Here is a 17003-nt window from a genome sequence, read left to right on the forward strand (position 1 = left end):
AAATCCCATGTTATATCGGACTGATCTGATAATTGTTTGGTTTAACCCGTTAGTGACTGTCAATACGCTTTTTCACGGCGGCCATTAATGGGCTTTATTCCGATGCATACACCTTTTCACGGCGCTCCATCGGAATAAATAAATAGAGCAGGGAACCGTTAAATCTCCCTCCTCTGGGAGCAGCCCTGCTCGAACGGGAGGAGATCGATATCCGTATCGATCTCGCCAGTTTAACCCCTCAGATGCGGCGCTCAATAGCGAGCGCCGCATCTGAGTGGTTTTGGAGAGCGGGAGAGAGCTCCCTCTCTTACCCCACAGGCATCCTGTGATAAGATCGCAGGATGTCGGTGGTTTCTATGGCAGCCGGGGGGGGGGGTTATAATAAAGCCCCCTAACCCCAGGTCTGCCACTAGTTATGCCTGCTAGGCCATACCAGAAGCATGGTCTAGCGGATGCCTGTCCGTTTTACACGGACAGGCACTAATACACTGCAATACAAAAGTATTGCAGTGTATTATAAATACGATCGGAGGATCGCAGTGTGAAGTCCCCTGGTGGGTTTAGTAAAATAAAAAGTTCAATAAAGTTAATTTTAAAAAAATAAGTGGAAAAAAAAAATGAAAAACACACATTTACAAAACGATTTACTATTAAAAAAAAGATTATTTTTTTTTTTTAAAAGCTACACATATTTTGTATTGCAGCGTCCATAACGACCCGGCCTATAAAGCTATTACATTATATAACCCGCACGGTGAACGATGTAAAGAATAAAATAAAAAACAATGCAAAAATTGCTGTTTTTTGTGAATCCTGCCTTTAAAAAAAAATTTGATAAAAACTGATCAAAAAGTTGCATCTACTCCAAAATAGTACCAATAAAAACTACAAGTCGTCCTGCAAAAAACAGCCCTAAGGCCTCATGCACACGCCCATAGCTATGTGCACAGCCGTGATTTTCGGGTTGGCCGGCAGCGGAGTGTCACCCGCAAGCTGCCCGCAAATCGCGGGCCATGCACATGGCCGCGTCCATTATTTCCTATGAGCCCGGACCGCAGAACACGGCCGTAATAAGACATGTCCGTTCTTTCTGCGGTGCGGGCTCCTGAGCCATGCACGGACCGTGGAAACCACAGTCGTGTGCATGGCCCCATACGAATGAATGGGGCCGCAATTCTCCCGTGGATTTTCGGGGGAATTGCGGCCGCAAAAGCACGTTCGTGTGCATGAGGCCTTATACAACTGCATCAGTAGAAAAATAAAAAAGTTATGGCTCTGGAAATATGGAGAGACAAAAACAAATAATTTTGAAAAAAAAGTGTTTTTAATGTGTAAAAGTAGTAAAACATACAAAATCTATATAAAGTTGGTATTGTTGCAATCGTAACAACCCGCTGAATACTATTATTGTGTTATTTATACCACGTGGTAAACGGCGTGAATTTAGGATAGAAAAAGGTGTAGCGAAATTGCTTTTTTTTTTTTTTATATTCCCCACCAAAAAAAAGTTGGTAAAATAAATTCTATCTACCCTAAAATGGTGCTATTAAAAAATACAACTTGTCCCGGAAAAAACAAGTCCTTTTTACTGCTATGTCGATGCAAAAATAAAAAGTTAGAGCTCTTTAAATGAGACGATGGAAAAACGTAAAAAATTAAGGGGTTAATAATATAAAAACAAAACTGCCTGGATGTTGCTTAATCCATAAAACCAAACTCCGGAGCAAAACAACTGAAATCGTTCTCAGGGGTTACTGCTAGACAGGCAGGACAGGACTCTGCATAGAAAGTCACCGCAATCTGGAGAGAGTGACTTGGTTGCCATAGGGACAGGACTCACAACACTAGCAGCGAGGCGAGAACATATTAAGATAATAAGACCAAAGGAAACTTCTACAAGCAGCGGAAGGTGAGGAGTCCAGGAATACTGCAGAGAAACAAGTCAGGTGAAAGATTTTTTGTTCTTATTCCATTAAATGCAGATGAAATCAGACCCCATGTAGGGTAATGACTGAACCGCTATTACCGAGAGCTTGTAGAGGTTTACCCTTTACATTCATTTAGAACTGCTTTCCGATTATTTTAAAGTAATATATTTACCAGCTCACAAAGAGTTACAGGGAGAGATATATGAATTATTTCACAGGGACATGTCCTGGACAAGGTAGATAGGAAATTGCGGTGACAAATTCGAAAACAAAAAAAAATCATTAATTTGAGCAAAATTTGTAAACTCTTTTTTTAGATGTCGTAGAATAAGATTAAATGCCCGTCCTAACGCTGTGTTCTCACGCAAACCGCACCGACATGTGTTCCGGTGCGGTTTTCAATTTGACTGAAGGGTAATTGTAAGGGTATGTTCAAACGCAAACTCAAAATCGCCTCAAGGGAAAACAGCTCCTGATTTTCGGACGTATACTTAGCAACTCGCGTTTTTTTACGGACGTCTTTGGAGCTGTTTTTCTATGTCTATGAAAAACGGCTCCAAAAATGTCCCAAGAAGGGACCTGCACTTCTTTTTCATGGGCGTATTTTAACGCGCCGTTTTCAGAACACGGGGCATAAAAAAACGCCCTGTCGGAACAGAACGCTGTATTTCCCATTGAAATTAATGGGCAGATGTTTGTAGGCGTTCTGCTTCCGATTCTTCAGCCGTTTTTCGGGACCTTTACGGCCCGAAAAACGGCTGAAAATACTATGTGTGAACATACACTTAACTGCACTTTAAGGGTAGGTTCACACGCAGTGACCAAAAACGTCTGAAAATACGGAACTGTTTTCAGGCGAAAACCGCTCCTGATTTTCAGACGTTTTTGTAGCAACTCACGTTTTTTACGGACGTTTTTGGAGCTGTTTTTCAATGGAGTCAATGAAAAAAGCCTCCAAAAACGTCCCAAGAAGTGTCCTGCACTTCTTTTGACGAGCCGTCATTTTACGCGCCGTATTTTGAGAGCGACGCGTAAAATAAAGCCTCATGGGAACAGAACATTGTAAATCCCATTGCAAGCAATGGGCAGATGTTTGTAGGCGTAATGGAGCCGTATTTTCAGGCGTAATTCGAGGCGTAAAACGCCCAAATTACGCCTGAAAACACTGCGTGTGAACATACCCTAATTGTTAATGAGTGTGCGGTTATGCAGTTAAAAAAAAAAGTTTACCGCGCAGCCATTAATAAGTGAAGTGATTTTATCTGCAGTTAATTGAAAACAGCACCAATCTACATGCCTTTGGCCTGCAACATGGGCGCACCTAGGCTGCGGGGCATCCTCAATGTGAGAACCCAGCTGTAACCCTTTAAGGACTGAGCCTGTTTAGGCCTTAAGGACCAAGCCAGATTTTTTAAATCTGAGATGTGTGAACATTTAGCAAAATGACTCTGTAATGCCTTTGTGTATCCAAGTGATTCTGACCTATTTTTTTTTTTTTTGTGGCATATTGTGCTATATTTATGTGGTAAAAGTAAGCCGATACGATTTGTATTTTTTTATTAAAATTGTAGAAAAAATCATTTATTTTCTATTTTTAACCCTAATATCTCTAATGTGTTATAAAACATATGTTTCCATATGTCTATTTTATTTTAAAGAGGCTCTGTCACCAGATTATAAGTGCTCTATCTCCTACAAAATCTGATCGGCGCTGTAATGTAGATAACAGCAGTGTTTTTTATGGGCCGAATTTTAAATAAGCGATCATATGCAGGGTCATTAGGGAGTAGGCAATGTTCATTGTTGTTATAATGCAGAAATTTTAGTAACACTTCAAATCGAGCCCTGGGAATGACGTTGCGGTACAGTGGAGTGTGATATAAAAGGTCATTACTCTTATATGAACTTATTAAGGGCTTTTTTTATTATTCCCATATTGAGAACTAGACCCCCAATTTTTTTCATCTCCACTGAGTTGATGGGAGTTTACTGAGGGGGCCTTGCAAAAAATGAGTTGGGGTAGGCAGCTAAAAACTTAGTTTTCTCCACTCTTCTCTATTAATTCTTCTAAAAAAAAAAAGGTGAAAGAAATCCACTTCTTTGGACCCTGCAGTGTTCACATGAATTCCTGCAGTGGCTGTAAAGTCTGGCACTTGGGGTACAAAATTACTAGCGGAGGTTTAATCCAAGTCACTCGGGGGGACTGATTGACCGCTGACCCTAATGCGTCTATGGGGCACTTCATCACTTGATGAATCAGAGGAAGACAGCAGAAAATGCACTTCTACTCCACCGTCAGAGTCTGACTCTGAATTTAGGATAGCATTTATTTTGTTTTGTACTTTTTTTTTTTTTTTTTTTTAAATGTAGCCTACCCTCCTGTATATACTGAACATGAACTTGGTGTGTACACGCTATCTGAACTATATATTGAGGTTGAAAACTTAACCTTGATTTATACACGCTATTCGTGTATATCCACTTGAGATCACACTTGATGAACTTGATGCATACACACGCTACTTGTGTATATCCACTTGAGATCACACTTGATGAACTGTATATCCACTTGCTGAACGTAATGTGTATACACCAGCTTTTCGTGTATATCCACTTGAGATCACACTTGATGAACTGTATATCCACTTGCTGAACGTAATGTGTATACACCAGCTATTCGTGTATATCCACTTGAGATCAAACTTTATAAACCTGAACGTCACAACTTAAACTTGATGTATACGCACATTATTCGTGTATATACACTTGAAATCACATTTGATGAACTTGATGTATACACACGCTATTCATGTATATCCACTTGCTGAACGTAATGTATACACACACTATTAGGGTATATCCACTCGAGATCAAACTTGAATAACTCTGATGTAACTAATGTGAGAAAAAGACCCAATAAGGACTTATAACGGCGCTGCTATAATGAAGTTTTAAAATCAAGGTATATAAATAATTTTTTTATTGGTAGGTAGGCTACGCTGATTTTAATACCTTGATTTTAAAACTACCAATAAAACAATTATTTATTTATATACCTTGATTTTAAAACTTCATTATAGCAGCGCCGTTATAAGTCCTTATTGGGTCTTTTTCTCACATTACTCTGGCGGTAACAATCCTTGTTTCCCGGATCGGACCTTGGCAGCAGCTATTCTTCTATTAACCCATGCACACATCAGAGTTGTGCCTGACCTAGCACAACTCCTATAGGTGAGCTTATACCTCACCCTGGGTTTCATTTTTGTTTTTTACCATTTTTATCTGCACTATTGTGGCGCCGTGCATTTTTTTTCTTTTTCTCCCTTTCAGATGTAACTAAGGCTGCGTTCACATCTTCGTTGTGGCTTCCGTTCTAGCGTATCCGTCAGAGGACTACAAGAACAGAAGTTAACGTTTACGTAAAAAAAAACAACATTGATTTAAATGGGTTTTATTGTTGTGCTCAATTAGGCTCCGTTCCGTCAGGTTTCAGTTTTTTTGACAGAAGAAATACTGTAGTCTGCTGCACTATAGTTTCTGTCACAAATGACGGAAACCTGATGGAAAGGAGCTTTCCGTTTTTTTTCACATTGAAGTCAATGGATGACAGATACAAACTGATATGCCATGCGTTTGTATCAGTTATGCATTACGTTTAACGGATCCGTTTTTTTTTCTGCACAGGCGCAGACTAAAAATGAAAGCAAGAAAATACAAAGATAAAAACGGATCCGTTCAAAGCGGAGTATAACTAATGACAAACTCACACAAACGGAAAGAAAAGAGTCTGTTTTTTTGATGGATCCGGTAAACTGATCCGTCAAAAACAAACATGTTTTACCTTCCGTTGCATTCAGTCTGGCATCAGTCAGTCTGTCAGTTTCTTTTTTATTTCAACTGATCCGCTAGAACGGATGCCACAACGCAGATGTGAACGAAGCCTAAATTGATGTTGCGGTTGTCTGCTGGTGAACTTGAACCTGAACAACTCAAGCTATGTTCACATCTGCGTCAAGGCTCTGTTCCGACGTTCCGTCTGAGCTTTCTGTCGGAACGGAGCCCTGACTGGCACAAACTGAAACCAAAGGTTCAAAACGACGGAACCCTTGCACAACAGTGACAAACTGAAACCATTGGCACCAGATCCGTCACCATTTAAATCAATGGTGATGGAAACGAAAACCTTTGGTTTCAGTTTGTGTCAGTCAGGGCTCCGTTCTGACAGAAAGCTCAGACGGAACGTCGGAACGGAGCCCGATGCAGATGTGAACGAAGCCTCAGATATAACTAGTTACAATTGTAGTCTGTGCGCAACAACTAACATGTTGTGGTGTACCTGAACTGGTATCTGATATCCAAGAACTTGAACTTGAATGGGGTGGTGATGGGGTTAATTTTATATGTTTTTGGCGACTGTTCCTATCTCTTTCTCTCTGTCTATTCTCTAACAACCAGCTCCCACCACTTCTCTCTCACAAATGAGAGGATCGGAGCTGGAGATACAGCCTCCTCTGACAGTCCTCATTGTAGTTGGTCCGCTTGTAGAAATGGACCAATCACAATGATCGCCGACCGGGACAACGAGGATTGCCAGGGGTTGACAGCAGTTTTTGTTAAACTGCTCCTGCACGATTCCGTGCATGTACGTGATTCTGTGGCAAGGTGTTAATAGAATGAAATTTGTTGTAGTCTTTGATGTGGTGGACCCAACCCAGGGCATATTTAGACATAGCATCTAATGACGTGGTGCCACAACTACAAACATAACGTTTTGTATAATCACAGCAAAATCGCTTCATTTGGTCGCAATTTTGTGGTAGTCATGAAAAAAAATTACCGCTACATCGGATTATACCGAGACCGCTTTCATACAAGCGTAATAAGGGTGCACCTGCATTTTGAGTGCAAATTCCAGCACAATCACGGGTCTGATGACCCAAACTAACCGCAACATAGATCCCTATGATGCGGTTAGTTTGTGTCATTATATACAAGGTCTGGCTGGGATTTGTAGATGTTATATAGGTGCAAAAATTATGCGTGAAAGCAGCAAAAGATAGTAGTATTAGGACACATGCACACAAGCGTACTGTACCTCTGTATGCCTGCGATTTTATAAAAAGGCATACAGCGGTTTCTTTTGTCAAATTCATACATACTCCATCGGATGCCATATTACAGAGTTACTCTCAATAACACGGTAGGCTGCATCCTACAGCAATACACTGTATACAGCTCCATACCCATTGGGTAAGTTCACACATAGCGTAAATACTGTGGGCTTTCCACAACTGATTTCCACAGTGTAATACAGTTGCAGCAATGTGGATGAGATTTAAACAAATCTCATCCACACGCTGTGTAAATGCTGCTTATTTGTTGCAGGTTTTCTCCATTAAATTTAATGGGGAGGTAAAACCCGCAACAAATAGCAGAATTCAGTGTTTCTTTTCGTCCAGGCGGCCAATCACAGGCTGCAGCGGTCACAGGGCTGCAGGATGTCGGATGAAAGCGTCGCCATGGTAAGTATCTATTTTTTATTGTTATTTCAGTGTAGGATTTCCACAGCGGACATTCCAGCTGAGAAACTGCACCAAAATTTGGTGCGTTTTTTTCGGCCGGAATTCCCTGCGGCGACCAGAGCGGAAACGCTGTGTACTATTACACAGCGTAGCTGTCCCGTTTGAACATAGCCATTCAGGTGATATTTACAGAAATTTCTGCAACAAATCTGCTGTGTGTGAATATACTCTAAAAAGATTGTATTTATTTAGTTATTAAGACTAGTTAAAAGAAATTGTCTATATACTAGGTATACATTTCATATGTTGATCGTTAGAATTTACATTATGAATATTATTGAACATTGGAATGGCCTTTCAGTACTCTTACATTAGTATAATGTGTATATCCAGTAACGTGTGTCCACTCTGGCTTTTCCGTCTTTTATTCTCTTTACCTCTGCTAAAACCTTGTAACCTAAACTGTACTCAGTACTTCCACTATGTAAAGCTTGTCCTATTGGGCAATATAATCTGCCATATGCATGACTAAGGGTTAATCACAGCAAGCAATGCTTCTTACAAATCCTCCAGGATTAAAACAAACACAAAAGAAACTATACATACACTACCGTTCAAAAGTTTGGGGTCACCCAGACAATTTTGTGTTTTCCATGAAAACTCACACTTATATTTATCAAATGAGTTGCAAAATGACTAGAAAATATAGTCAAGACATTGACAAGGTTAGAAATAATGATTTTTATTTGAAATAATAATGTTCTCCTTCAAGCTTTGCTTTCGTCAAAGAATGATCCATTTGCAGCAATTACAGCATTGCAGACCTTTGGCATTCTAGCTGTTAATTTGCTGAGGTAATCGGGAGAAATTTCACCCCATGCTCCCAGAAGCCCCTCCCACAAGTTGGATTGGCTTGATGGGCACTTCTTGCGTACCATACGGTCAAGCTGCTCCCACAACAGCTCTATGGGGTTGAGATCTGGTGACTGCGCTGGCCACTCCATTACAGATAGAATACCAGCTGCCTGCTTCTTCCCTAAATAGTTCTTGCATAATTTGGAGGTGTGCTTTGGGTCATTGTCCTGTTGTAGGATGAAATTGGCTCCAATCAAGCGCTGTCCACAGGGTATGGCATGGCGTTGCAAAATGGAGTGATAGCCTTCCTTATTCAAAATCCCTTTTACCTTGTACAAATCTCCCACTTTACCAGCACCAAAGCCATCCCAGACCATCACATTAGCTCCACCATGCTTGACAGATGGCGTCAGGCACTCTTCCAGCATCTTTTCAGTTGTTCTGCGTCTCACAAATGTTCTTCTGTGTGATCCAAACACCTCAAACTTCGATTCATCTGTCCATAACACTTTTTTCCAATCTTCCTCTGTCCAATGTCTGTGTGCTTTTGCCCATATTAATCTTTTCCTTTTATTAGCCAGTCTCAGATATGGCTTTTTCTTTGCCACTCTGCCCTGAAGGCCAGCATCCCGGAGTCGCCTCTTCACTGTAGACGTTGACACTGGTGTTTTGCGGGAACTATTTAATGAAGCTGCCAGTAGAGGACCTGTGAGGCGTCTATTTCTCAAACTAGAGACTCTAATGTACTTGTCTTGTTGCTCAGTTGTGCAGCGGGGCCTCCCACTTCTCTCTCTACTCTGGTTAGAGCCTGTTTGTGCTGTCCTCTGAAGGGAGTAGTACACACCGTTGTAGGAAATCTTCAGTTTCTTGGCAATTTCTCGCATTGAATAGCCTTTATTTCTAAGAACAAGAATAGACTGTCGAGTTTCACATGAAAGCTCTCTTTTTCTAGCCATTTTGAGAGTTTAATCGAACCCACAAATGTAATGCTCCAGATTCTCAACTAGCTCAAAGGAAGGTCCGTTTTATAGCTCCTCTAAACAGCAAAACTGCTTACAGCGGTGCTAACATAATTGCACAAGGGGTTTCAAGTGTTTTCTAATCATCCATTAGCCTTCTAACACAGTTAGCAAACACAATGTACCATTAGAACACTGGAGTGATGGTTGCTGGAAATGGGCCTCTATACACCTATGTAGATATTGCATTAAAAACCAGACGTTTGCAGCTAGAATAGTAATTTAGCACATTAACAATGTATAAAGTGTATTTCTGATTAATTTAATGTTATCTTCATTGAAAAAAACTGTGCTTTTCTTTCAAAAATAAGGAAATTTCTAAGTGACCCTAAACTTTTGAACGGTAGTGTGTGTGTATATATATATATATATATATATATATATATATATATATATAGCCATCTTTAACTTTATTCTGATAACTTGCTGCAGCGTGATATCACACAACAAAAGCAATTGAAAAGTCATTGAAAAAGTTAAGGCAAAAGATCTAGCCATTGTTTATTTCATGCGTTAAAAGTCAAGGTAAAGACAGCTACATCTGCATACACATATATTATAATTAGCTTTTTTAATGTGATGTATGGTCTCCTGAATATTATACATTTTGGTATAGGAGACAAACAAAAGCTGCTGAAGACTGCATGGCCTCCAGGAAGATTTGGCTCTCTGCACTATATATGTGTACAACTAGAAGCCATGCACTAGTTTCCATATTTTACCATGAATTCCACAAATTTTCTAGCATGAGGAAAATGCTGATATATTCAATCTAGTCACTTTGTGTAATGTATAGTTACTATATTATTTACTGGAACATTTCTTTTAGGCTACATTCAGATGAACGTAGCCAACCTCGGACGTGAAAAACTGCAGTTTTTCACGCCCGAGGTGCACCAGTGCGAGACGCGTTATCACGCATCCCTTCATATAATAGAGTCTATGGAGGGATTCGTGACACAGTAAAATAGGACATGTCCTATTTTTTCACGGACGCTCCGTTTAAACAACGGTCGTGTGAATGGCCCCATTGAAGTACATAAGTCTGTGTGACAGCCGTTGTTTTAACGGTCGTCACACGGACTACATATACACTCGTCTGAATGAGCCCTTAAGTGAGCAGAATTACCATTGAGGCTGCATTCACACTACATTCGGAAGATCTGCTCTTCTGTACATTTTTCTTCATCATAAGTAGAAACTGAACCAAGTACAAAGGAGAGTGTAAATATTTCCTTAGGATCTTTCCCACTTTTGATGAAAAAAAGAGACATAAGGTAGAGAAGATCTTTACAATGTAATGTGAAGGCCGACTTAAGTATTATGTGAATGGTGGTAGGACTTGTACATTGTGAAGAAGCATCTTATAATCCTTGTTTCTGGAGCTAAAACGCGAACAGCAAATGCAGCTTCCCCTGAGGAAACTACCCCTGAGGAAACTACCCCTGAGGAAACTACCCCTGAGGAAACTACCCCTGAGGAAGCAGCATTTGCTAGCATCGATACGCGTGGAACAGCAGGCTGTGGTACTTTTATATCGGACCAAGATTTATTCTTTTAAGCATTCATCTGGGTATTTTTGGATGTCCCCTTATTTGATCTCCTTTTTCTCGTCTTTTTTTCTACTTTTGCACATATTGTACATGCCAATTTATACTTGATAAGTTTGGTTGTATGCACTTTAGCTAGCTTTGTACCTATATACTTTTGACAGTAATTTATCTGTTTGTTATTAGTGGTCCCCACCTGAAATATTATATTAATATTAAAAATACTTTCATTATGGTTCATCTTGGCTTTTTTATGGGCTTGTACTGCAATGGGACCACTTAACCTAAGTGGGTCCCTTGTTTTGTTTACTTGTTTTTAATTGATTTTATCATTGTGCGTTGTTTTTGGTATATTAAAGCATTTCTCCTTATAATATAGTATATTTACAATATAGATGGGCATGCACGTCTTTTACATTTGTTGCTGTTTCTTACTATAATATGAAATGGGCTTCATGCACACTGCCGTATTCTGAATCCATGCTGTACTGATCTGTAATACAGCTCCGTACAGCAGCACATGGCATGCCTATGGGTCTGTAATACAGACTCTGCGCCACCATATACGGTCCATGCAGGTGGCAATGCCGTGTGCATACACTCTTAGGGTAAGTTCAGATGTGGCATTTTTCCACCATGATTTTTCCCGTGAATCTGAATTAAATTCTGCATCAAAATCCATGTTTAAAAATGTTGGCATGGAGAATACTGCAGATATGCTGTGGATTTCACCCTGTGCATTTCAAAATCTGCGACATACAGGGCATGCTGCGGCTTTAAAATTCTGCATCAAGACCTAAAATCGATTCCGATTTTTTTTTTTTTTTACCACATGTTTTTGCAAATACTGTCGTTTGTTGCAGATTTTCGGTCCGGATTCTGCAATAAATATGACATGTCTGAACAAGGGTCCGTGTGCTCTCCGTGTGTCCAATAGGTACTGCAGAAGAACTGCACACAGACCCTTTATCATCAATGGGGCTATTCCCACATCCGTTTTCTTACATAGACAATTGCACCGTGTGAAAAAATTTGAAGCATGCACTACTTTTATCCTAGACTCGCCCATTTAACTGAATGTGTAGGCAAGGAAAAACCAATAGTGCATGGACACCATCCATGTGCAGTCTGTTTTTGATGGATCTGTTGCTAGGAGACTGAAAAAAAGAAGTGGCCCTCCTTCCGTTTTTCGGCAAACAAGAAAGACGGATGACATATGATAGTAAAAAAATCAGACATTCGTACAAATGCAAAACGGACGCGCTTTGAATAAGCTCCAAAGCTGTGTTCATTGTGCTTTTGTGGTTTATCATTACAGATTTCCTTTTTTTTATTTAATGCAGATTTTTTTATTTTTTTTTAAGGCACAAAAATACATTGGGCAGATTTATTAATATTGTTCAAGTATTAGACAGTGTAAACTTAGACAAGGCTTTTAAAAAAGGCATCAAATTTATCAAAGTGGTGCATGCGGTATGATAAATTTGCCACCTCTAGCTAGGCATGTTAGACACTTATACCACCTATTACTTGGCCTAATTTACACCAGTTGTTTGCACCAAAATTTTGCCGCAACGTGTTGCATTCAAACGTGACGTCCCTTTTTGGTCGACCATGCCCATTTTCCACCACGCAATGCCCCCGTGCCAAGCATGTAAAAAATAAAGTTTCTAAAATAGTTAATAAATGTGGCGCACGGCATATACGCCAGTATTCTGGCTAAGGGTATGTTCACACGGCCAAATTTCAGACGTATACGAGGCGTATTTTGCCTCGTTTTACGTCTGAAAATAGGGCTACAATACGTCGGCAAACATCTGCCCATTCATTTGAATGGGTTTGCCGACGTACTGTGCAGACGACCTGTTATTTACGCGTCGTCGTTTGACAGCTGTCAAACGACGACGCGTAAAAATACAGCCTCGTCAAAAGAAGTGCAGGACACTTCTTTGGACGTTTTTGGAGCTGTTTTCTCATAGACTCCAATGAAAACCGCTCCAAAAACGGACGTAAAAAACGCCGCGAAAAATGCGAGTTGGTAAAAAAACGTCTGAAAAGCAGGGTCTGTTTTCCCTTGAAAACAGCTCTGGATTTTCAGACGTTTTTGTTGACTACGTGTGAACATACCCTAAATTTGAATAGTAAATCTGCCCCAATATGTGAACTAGCCCGAAGTCTCACAGAGCAGTTTTTATGTAATTCAAACTTTTGTATGAGTTTAACAAATGAAAGCACTTTTTATTATTTACTTTAGAAAGAAACCAAAGCTAGTTTTCAGAAAAATAAATGATTTTTTTACATTTATTTTTTTGCTTTCAAGAGGCCTGCCCTAAACGTAACCTGCACTTTGATAAATTAAGGTAGTTCTGCTGATCCCAACAAACCTGTCAGCTTTGATTGCCACAGAGAATTAAAGGGGGTTACTGATGCAAGAAGGAACACAGTCATGAGGAAAACTATTGAGCAACCTGTACAAGAATACAATCCATTAAGTGTCTCCTTAGTTTTTAATCATTATTTATGGTACTTCATGCAATCTTATGGCTACTGATTAAAAAAAAGATAATGTGAAATGTATTTGATCAAACTCATTTCCATAACCTTCTTCGATCTGCAGTGTAACGTCTTCTGGGGATCTGTCATATTTCCATACCCTCAATTAAAATAGTCTCTCAGGACTTTTCCATATTGGCATTTATTCATCAATCCGTTTAATTTATCACATTTCATTGCTAAGCAGCCAAAGTTAGAAAAGAAGATCTCATGAGAACCACAGCAATTATAAGTATCTCCAGCGCCGCTGTTACATTTACATTTGAAATTGAAATGAAGACATTAGGAGTGTTTTCTGCATCTTCTATATCATGATTGAATTCACGAGAAGCTCTCCTGTATCTGTATTTTAAATATCTGCATACGTGTAAGGGAAGTATTTAACAAGGAACAGAAGGCTCTAAAGTATATAAAAAAACATTGTCAGCATTGTTCTGTAAGGATATTATGCTGACACTTGGAATTTTATTTTTTTTAGTTTAAATCTGCATATATTTAAAGTGAATGTCTAAATTTTAACAGCATTTTACTTTTATGTTCAACATTTTGTGCTGATTATTTTTTTTTTACATATCTCTCTAGCTTCTTTTTTTCTTAGAGCTCCAAATCCTCTGCAAAGACATGATGCAGCCACCACTAGGGGGAGCTTACTGTTTTCTTACTGAATTCAATGTATGTAGTAAGCTCCTCTTTTCCCTCTAGTGTGAGCTACATGTGTCATGTCCGTGGCTGCGGGCCATCAGCGCCACTCTCCCCATGACAGCCGCAGCCACGAGTCGGCAAGCGCTGGCCCCAGTCTCCTTCCCAGGAGACGCCAGCACTCGCTTCCACTTACCTCAGCCGGATCCCGTAGGGTGCGCGCGCACACCCGTGCCCACTCTTAAGGGGGCAGCATGCGGACCGGACTTTGATGAAGCATCAGGCCGTGAGTACCCTGGACTATAAGAGGGGTCCAGCCCCCTGCTTCGATGCCTCAGCTTTCTTGTTGTTTCCCTAGTTTGTCTATGCAATGGTCTCCTAGTGTGTTCCTGTTCCCTGCATTCCGTACTATCCTGGTCGAGTATTGTGCTGAGCCTAAGTCGTGCCGTACCTACTTCACCTCGCCTGATGTCTACCTGCTGCCTAGTGCCAGCCGAGCCTGCCTTGCTACTGTCCGAGCTGCCACTGGTACCCTATACGAACTATAGACATTGACCTGCACCCTGTTGGCCAGCTGCCATACCGCCAAGGCGGTACGACCCAGTGGGTCCACAAACCCTACGTGACAACATGTAGCCAAAATGTTGTCGTTGAATGCTAGGTTTTTACGGGGATGCAAAGCTCTGTATAAAAAACAAAGTCTCATTGACTACTATATAAATGTATTAAGAATTTTTTTGGGATGGGGTTAAGGTCATCACTCTGTGCAGGCCAGTCAAGTTCTTTCACACCAAACTCTCCCAACCATGTCTTTATGGACATTTATTTTTCCACTGGGGGACAGTCACGCTGGAACAGAAAAGAACCTTTCCCAAACAGTTCCCCAAAAGTTGGAAACCTACAATTATCCAAAATGTCTTGGTATGCTGAAGCATTAAGATTGCCCTTCACTAGAACTAAGGGGCCTAGTCCAACCCCTGAAAAACAACCCCATAGCGTTATCTCTCCTCCATCAAACTTTTGCAGTTGGCACAATGTAGTCAGGCAGGAAAAGTTCTCCTGGCATTCGCCAAACCCAGACTTGTCCATCAGACTGCCAGATAGAGAAGCGTGATTTGTCAGTCCACACAACACGTTTCCACTGCTCCAGAGTCCAGTGGTGGCGGGCTTTACACAACTCCATCTGACGCTTGGCATTGTGCTTGGTGATGTACGGCTTGCATGCAGCTGCTCAGCCATGGAAATCCATGCCATGAAGGTCCCGGCACAGTTTTGTGTGAATATTCGTACCAGAGGAAGTTTGTAGTTCTGCAGTTATTGAGTCAGCAGAGGGCATTGGCGACTTTTATGCACTAATGTGCCTCAGCGACCCCAATCTGTAACTTTACATGGTTTGCACTTTGAGACTGAGTTGCTGTAGGTCCTAAACGCTTCCGCTTCGGAAATAATACTACTCACAATTGATCGTGGAATATCTAGGAGGAAAGAAATTTAATGAATTGGCTTGTTAGAATGGTGGCGTCCTATTACAGTATCGCACACTAATTCAGTGAGTTCTGTAGAATGACCCATTCTTTCACAAACGTCTCTAAAGGCAGACTTCATGGCTGGGTGCTGGATTTTATAAACCTGTGACAATAGGACTGAATGAAACAGCAGAATTTAATGATTAATAGGTGTCCCAATACTTTTGTCCCCATAGTGTAGTATTTTAAATCATATTATATAAGCAGCCACTTGACATGTTACCAAGGGCCTTTTTTTGCCAAGCCTAAATGGTACTTATTTAGAGTGGCATAAACAGGGGCGAATTATAATAAGGGCAATCTGGGCAAGTGCCCAGGGTCCGAGGGTGGAAGGGGGCCGAACCTGTTGTTAAAATTACAGCCGGTTCAGAGAACCGGGGTGAAGTGGGACCTTTCACCAAATCGTATATTGTACAATTGCTTACTCTAGCGCTGGCGAGACAGGGAATTATCAGCATCACACCCACTGCGCTGTTATGCTGGAAGACGCAGCCTGGTCTCTGTCCAGTCCTGTGTCGCTGGAGGATGGTGCGGGAACGGGGACAGGTGAGGATGTTTTTTTTTTTTCCTATTGGCAACGTTGGGGGCGCTATCTACAGGGGCACTAGCTACAGAGTGCATTGTGACTGGCACTATCTACAGGGGGCGCTATCTACAGGGGGCATTATGACTGGGGCTATCTACAGGTGGCCGTCTGACTGGCGTTATCTACAGTGGGGCATTGTGACTGGTCCTATCTACAGGGGGCATTGTTAGTGTGTGTGGTGTTTTACTTGAAGCCAGGACCACACACACAGTTTTGATGCCGTTTTTGGCTCAGTTTTTTGAGCCAAACACAGGAGTGGACACCAAAGAATGGAGATGCATCAGTTTTTTCTATACACCTTTTCTTTCCTTTAGATCCACTTCTGGCTTTGGTTAAAAAAAACTGCACCAAAAAACTGTACCAAAACTCTGTGTGTGGTTTTACCCTTCCAGTGTTTGACACAATTTAATTAATGGGAACAGAGTATGGTGCTACTATTTTCAGGGGAACAGTGTGTAGTACTATTGTATTCAGGGGCGCAGTGTGTGATACTATTATATTCAGGGGCATAGAGTGTGGCACCGTGAGCATTGTATCTTCGTTCATAGGTGCGGAAATGTTGGAAAAGTGAGAAGCCAGAGACATCTGAGCGCAGGGGCGTTGCTAGGGTCTTAAAAGATTAGGGGCACAAGCCCCGAGACACATATATTTACCCCCCCCCCCCCCCCAAAAAAAATAATACATTTTTACATACATGACGGGGATAGCATTTCCATAAGACTAAGGCTCCTATAGGTTCGCCGGTGGATAGAATTGGATGCATTGACTCAGCAGACAGTATCATACATGATAGGCTTAGATACATGACCCCAGCAGACCGTATCA

General features: G+C 41.0%; 1 protein-coding gene across 1 annotated transcript in view; it reads left to right on the forward strand.

Moving 5' to 3' along the window:
* The first annotated feature begins 1868 nt into the window (after window positions 1-1868).
* The window catches only part of ERICH6B (glutamate rich 6B), a 157051-nt gene continuing 141916 nt past the window's right edge, over window positions 1869-17003 (forward strand). Inside the window, exon 1 of the mRNA XM_075850233.1 lies at window positions 1869-1946. The gene's annotated coding sequence lies outside the window, so the exon portion shown is untranslated. The remainder of the gene's footprint in view (window positions 1947-17003) is intronic.

The sequence above is a fragment of the Rhinoderma darwinii genome, chromosome 2 (genome assembly GCF_050947455.1).
Source record: "Rhinoderma darwinii isolate aRhiDar2 chromosome 2, aRhiDar2.hap1, whole genome shotgun sequence".
Classification (NCBI taxonomy): Eukaryota; Metazoa; Chordata; class Amphibia; order Anura; family Rhinodermatidae; genus Rhinoderma; species Rhinoderma darwinii.